Below are 7080 nucleotides of genomic sequence, written 5' to 3' on the forward strand. Positions count from 1 at the left end.
ATACAACCCATATACGTACAACCCACATCCGTATCCACAGACCTCTATGAGTAAGAAGAACAATAACATAAAGCGGGACAGGGCCTCCACCGTACCCGTGAGAAAAACAAAGATATACATCAAGGTTTAGTACCAAAATTAGGCTCCAACATAATGGAGCACTTCTAGACCGCTGAGTTGGACTCCTATGCTAGCGGATCCCCAAATTGTGTACCTGTACCTACGAGCATAAACGCAGCCCCCCGAGAAAGGGGGTCAGTATGGTATATGTACTGAGTATGAAAAAAATACCATAGCATAACTAGAACCATATTTGAAATGGAGAAGCAGGGAATAAAGTATACTATAAAACAAGCCTCTATACCTGTACTATATGAATCATAAAAGCATGCATGTTCAAATTATATCATATAGCCGGCCCTATTAGGGGTCCAGTAGATACAACTGTAAGATCATCACAACCCAGTGCCATCACCACCTTATCACAACACATCGTCATATATATATACATACGTATCCTGGCCCTCTAGTGAGGGGCTCGGTAGATAATGCAATAAATTGTGCATGATTACTATTCCCGGCCCAGGACTCGGTAAAAGAAGTGTTACAGTATACACGAGTAGAGTAGTGAGTAACTATATGAAATTTAAATCATTATTAGAGACCCGACAATATATGAAGGCTAAGCTAGCGTCTGAGAATCAGGGTAGTAATATGATCAGCTCAAGTGTCCTCTAAAGGCCATTAGGGCTATATTAATTAGCATCTCGGGGTCCTTAGACACATACCCAATTAGTGATAACCATTTAAGGATTTCAGAGTACATGTAGTCATATAGTCTCTTCGATTAGAAACCTGTATATTCATTATCTTCTTAACTATAGTAAGTTCGAGGAAAGTAGTTCAACTACAGTGAGAGTTCACTATCCAGAAGAGAACAGGAGATATTTAGGAATGTAATTACTTCAGAGATCATATTACATTTTACTCACCTCTAATACATGCCAAAAGAAAGAGAAAGAATAGGCTTTACGCCAAAAACATGCCAAGAGAAAGCTTCACATACCTTTTACGGGTTATTCTTTATCCCGGTCGCCTCGTCGTCCCGTGAACGTAGTTAACATGAAAGAAATACGAGTATCAACATCCTTAGACCTTTCAGCATCTTACATTACTTACGAGTATTCATAAAACCCATTTCCTCACTTGCCTTCTCGACAAGTTCTTTAACTAGTTAAGGCATTAACGGAAATCAGACAACACCTCCCCTATAATGTGCCCTATCTGAATTCCCAATCACGTCCCTAATACCTACAGCCAAACAAAAACATAAATATCAGCTCATATATATATATATATAAAATATGACAACACTATACAATACAACCTCTAAACGACTCACTCGAAATTACGATATTCAAAATAGGGTTTCGAGTTTCTATTTTGCAAAACCTTTAACCGTCCGAAGCGGAGGGTAGGGGCGGGGGTAATGTGGATGCAACCAGAATATACCCAACCTATTTTAGGATACATTTAGTCCCTGTAAAACACACCCCACAACCAGCAGCAGCCTCCACACACACAACGCCTCATTTCGACTATAATTTAACTATGACGACTTCAATTTCGATTGTTTCTATCGTCGAGCATTTACACGACCTTTTTTATACTTCCATCAGTATACAAGGTATATAATACACTACATAAAAATCCCATAAAGTCCAAATTTAAAGGAGAAGCCTTACCTTACCCGAAATTGGCCAAAGCTAGCCAAAATTACGCCTCGGAACTTCTTTAGTTGCGTTGAAACTGCATGGACTGATTGGTGTCCGTTTTGGCTGCACCAAGGCATGATTTTATATTTATAATACCTCCATATCATTGTGGTATACACTGGATAATTAATTTACGGAGCAAAATCGGAACGTACCTATTTTTTCCTCCAAGCCATCACGTTTTTCTCTCTAAGCTAGGGTTTGCTTTTATTTTTTGTTTGCTGAATATTTTTGGATAAGGAAATGAAATTATGAGTCATTTATCATGTATATAAGGGCTGGCTTGGAGGTTACATGTGTCATCCCCTTAGGGTGACACGTGTCCAGCCATGATTGGCCACCGTATCTATACAACCTCTTAGGGGATGCCATATGGCAGTGGGCCCCCCCTCCTCCGAGTAGGTAGGTCACCTACTTGACCTAAGAAGGTGGGTCACTTGGTTGCTTAAGGTGCTTCCACATGTCACTCATCTATTGGCTGCCACATGTCTTCTTTTTCTCTTCCTCGTGGGTTCATAATCTCATGTTATTTTAAGAGCCTATATACTCCATGCTTCGTAAGCTTGGTATGTCCTCAATTAGCTCAAGTATATTAGACTTCTACGTTAGTAGATTATATAGGTAAATCGAGTCCTACGACTCAATACTTGGCCTCCAACTCCTTTCGACTTCTCTTGACCCTATTTCCAACCTTCGCTACCGTGGGGTATCACATTCTCCCTTTTTAGAATTGTTTGATAATGTTGTAGCTTAGGAGACTCACATGATAACTTCTAAGTAACTTAAGGAACATTCCGAGCTCAAGAGTGTGGGGTGTAATATCCTTCCCCTCTTTAGAACATTCGTCCTCAAATGTTAAATAAACTTCCCTGAAGAATTTATACAGATTATCGGGAGGTTCCTTTCTATTGCGATACATACGTTTTCATCCAAGTAATTAGTATAAAAGTTTCAGGAGTTAGGGTTACCTATAGATGTCAGGAACAAGTACGGATACTTGCATTTCATGTCCTCTTCAGCTTCCCAGGTCATTTCTTCACGATTCCTATTTTGCCACAGCACCTTAACAGAAGCTACGTCCTTAGTCCGCAGTCTTCTGATCTGCCGATCCAAGATGGCGATAGGTTGCTCTTCATAGGCTAACTCCTTTATGACCTGGATATCATCTACGAGATGTACTCAGTATGGATCACCCACAGACTTACGAAGTATTGACACATGAAAGACTGGATGTACTGCTTCCAGATACGCTGGTAAGTCTAGCTTGTAGGCAACTTTGCCTACTCGGCAGAGGATCAAGTAGGGGCTAATATATCTCGGACTTAGCTTCCCTTTCTTGCCGAACCTTATTACCCCTTTCATGGGCGATACTTTCAAGAATACCCATTCGCCCACTTCGAATTCCAAAGGTCGACATCAATTGTCTGCGTATGACTTATATTGACTCTAGGAAGCTAATAATCTCTCCCGAATAAGATTTACCTTTTCCACCGCCTGTTGGACTATGTCTAGGCCTATTAGTTGCATTTTGCCCACATCGAACGAGCCAATAGGTGACCTGCACTTCCTGCCATATAAAGCCTCATATGGCGCTATCTGGATGCTGGAGTGATAACTGTTATTGTAAGCAAACTCAATAAGTGGTACATGATCATCCCAGTTACCCTTGAAGTCCATTATGCAGGCTTATAACATATCCTTTAGTATCTAAATAGTGCGCTTGGCCTGTCCATCAGTCTGGGGATGAAATATTGTGCTACGGCTTACCTATGTTCCCAAGCCTTCTTGGAATGACCGCCAAAAGTGGGCTGTGAACTGGGCTCCCCGATCTGAAATAATAGATTTGGGAACTCCGTGAAGCCATACTATTTCCTTGATGTATAATTTCGCATAGTCCTCAGCCGAGTATGTGATCTTGACTGGGAGGAAGTGGGATAATTTTGTCAGTCTATCCGTGATAACCCATATGGAATCCTGCTTCCGGAGAGTATGAGGTAAGCCAGTAATGAAATCCATGTTAATCGCTTCCCATTTCCAAGTTGGAATCTCTATCTCCTGTAGCAGCCCACCCGGTTTCTGATGTTCAACTTTAACTTGCTGGCAGTTCGGGTATCGGGCTATGAACTATGCTATATCCTTTTTCATACCGTCCCACCAATATAAACATCTGAGGTCGTGATACATCTTGGTTGACCCCGGATGAATAAAATAGCGAGCATAATGTGCCTCTCCCAGTACTTTCTGTCGTAAACCTGCAACTTCCAATACACAGACTCTGCCTTAATATCGTAGTATCCCACCAACCGTGATTTCAAATAAAGTATTTCCCTTTTGGAGAGTTTCATCCATATACTGTGTTAGAACAGGGTCCTGGTACTGGCATTGTATTACTTTTTCCATGATCGAGGATTCAGTAACTCCTTGAACAGAAACCCCGTCATCACCTGAATCAGCTAAGAAGACTCCCAGATTGGTGAGCTAGCAAATGTCATGAGTTATCTCTTTCCGTTCTGGTTGTACATCTGCCCAGCTACCCATTGATTTACGGCTGAGCGCATCCACCACCATATTTTCCTTCTCTAGGTGGTATAAAATGTCGATGTCATAGTCCTTCAATAACTCCATCCACCTTCTCTGCCATAGATTTAGCTCTTTCTGCTTAAAAATATACTGGAGGCTTTTGTGGTCCGTATAAACATCAACATGTACACCATATAGGTAGTGTCTCCATATTTTTAAGGCGTGGATCACCGCTGCTAATTCCAGATCATATGTTGGATAATTCTGTTTGTGCTTCCTTATCTGTCGGGAGGCATAAGCTATAACTCTGCCATTCTGCATCAGAATACATCCTAGCTCACTGTCGAAGGCATCACAATAAATAACGTAGCCGTTTGGTGTATTAGGGAGAGTTAGAATAGAAGCTGTAGTCAATTTTTCCTTTAACAACTGGAAGCTCCATTCACAAGCATCAGTCCATTGGAACTTAGCCGCTTTTTGAGTCAGCCCTGTTAAAGGCGCCGAAATGGAAGCAAACTTTTCCACAAACCTCTGTTAGTATTGTTACATTCCGCACTTTTGAACCTTGAAATATGTTCCTAGTCTTCTTGAAAGTGGCCATAAGACCCCCACTGTCCACACACATCAAACAACGCTAAGAAAAGAAGAATGCGATACCCCGTGAGAGGGAAGGTTGGAAATAGAGTCGTGAGAATCCGAAATAGGTTGGAGGCCAAGAAATGAGTCGTAGGACTTGATTTACCTACGTAAGCTACTAATTTAGAAGTCATATACACTTGAGATACTTAAGGACATACTAAGCTTACATAGCATGGATTACATAGGCTCTTAAAATAGGACGAGATTACAAACCCACGGGGTTGGGTCGTGACAGAAGTGGTATAAGAGTAGTTCGTCCTCGGAGTATCTACAAACCGTGTCTAGTAGAGTCTTGATTATCGATGTGTTGTGCGCCACATCTATAAACATGAGGTTACAGGACATTTAGGATGTTTTTTTTTCATATCTAAGGTCGTACGATAAAGCCGAGTCATAGGAAGTAGAACTCCTTATACTAACCTCTGATTTCAAATGAAAGACGACGTCGATAGAAGGAAATGACTGACGATATAGGAAGTTACAAAGCACGCAGGTATGCCAAGGAACGAAAGATGTGTGCCAGGTAAGGTATGGAAATACGATTGACATGTAAAGTAGGAAATTGAAAGAAAAAAGTAGATAAAGTTGAAAAGTGAAAGGAAATACGGATGGAAGGTCTAACAGGCATAGTTCGAGTTGGACATGTGAGGTAAGTCCCTAATTTTATACTATTATTGATATTGGGTGCCTTGTGAGGCTGCAATATGATACGTATACATGTATCTTTATGCGTGCTGGCCCTATGAGGCACTGTTGGTATTTTCTGCGTGCAGGTGTTGAGATAGAAAAAATATAGAGGAAACTCTGCCCAAATTTTCCTAGAAATAAAAGGAGAATGAGAAACAAGGTTGTAGTATGCCTTGTCTGTAATAAGAATGAGATTTGACTAAACTACGAGTATGGCTGACCTTGACAAATAAGTTAATTACTGAAGTGATGGTAATAGTAACGAGGAGGTCAATATTGGCATGGAAAAAGAATCTGGAAAAGACTGGAGGGGGGGACTAAGGGGTGATTAAGACAAAAATAAAGTGCGTTTACCTCACCGAGTCTAATTAGTCCATAGTAGGAAGCGTGAGAAAGGTTAAGAAGTGTTATACTATGAAATTGAATGCGAACAGGATATCATGTGAATATAACGAGGATCGTTATGAAAATAAGTGAAACTTAGTGAGAAAGTGGCTAAAGATAGGATGTGGTCCGTGTAATAAGAATATAAGGGTAACTTAGGCGGTGCAGCTTTTCCTACCAGATCAGCTGCTGGGTCATTGTCTTCTGGGGTCACTACATGCTCCACGGGGCAGGATGCGATCATACCAGCACTAACGCACCGAATTCTATCAGAACTCTGAAGTTAAGCATACTTGGGAGAGAGTAGTACTAGGATGGGTGACCCTCTGGGAAGCCCCGTGCGGCTATGATATGAGATGATATGGATGTATATGTACGTTGGCCTTGCATGGCATTATTGGTATAAAGAAGTATTATGGATACATGACTCCACCATGAAAGATGATAAGACCCTTTGAGATAGGGGATGTAGCTTTGCAATATAACTGATGCACTGCGAATTTATTAAAGGGACAAGTGGTACCCATTGGGGTAAGTCTAGGACTATGACAAAGCTTGGGACACTAAGCGTCGGAATTTAAGTACTGTCTAATTGAGAATTGGAAACGACTATAAGCACTGGCTAGTTATTGATCAAAATGAAAGGAAAGTGGCTTCGAGTAAATTGCTACGTGACTTGAGTACCAATAATTAGACTGGATTAGTACCTCACGATTTTGTTAAGCTGTCGTACATAGGAAACCAAAGGTATAGATGATATAAAGGAAGGCATAGATATGATGCAGTATATCAAATGTGTTGGAAAAGAATCATATGTATTGGAAAATTAGAAATAAAGGCGTACGGTAGAACACAAACAGATAGTGACATGGGTACACCCTAAAGTGGGGAAGTGGCTTTAAGTGAGATCCCATACTGGAACGAGTTAATAAGATCTAAAACTAGCAATGAACGGATAAAAGCCATGATATCGAAAACAGTATGGAGCATTATTAGTAAGGACTTTGAATAGTATGACATCAAAGAATAGTGGCATCCATACTTGTTACCTATATATAAAGATAGTCTAAACCCC

General features: G+C 40.7%; 1 pseudogene; it reads left to right on the plus strand.

The window, feature by feature from the left end:
* Positions 1-6237: 6237 nt before the first annotated feature.
* LOC129904543 (5S ribosomal RNA) lies at positions 6238-6355 on the plus strand (annotated as a pseudogene).
* Positions 6356-7080: the final 725 nt, after the last annotated feature.

This window comes from Solanum dulcamara, chromosome 1 (genome assembly GCF_947179165.1).
Source record: "Solanum dulcamara chromosome 1, daSolDulc1.2, whole genome shotgun sequence".
NCBI classification, from domain to species: domain Eukaryota; kingdom Viridiplantae; phylum Streptophyta; class Magnoliopsida; order Solanales; family Solanaceae; genus Solanum; species Solanum dulcamara.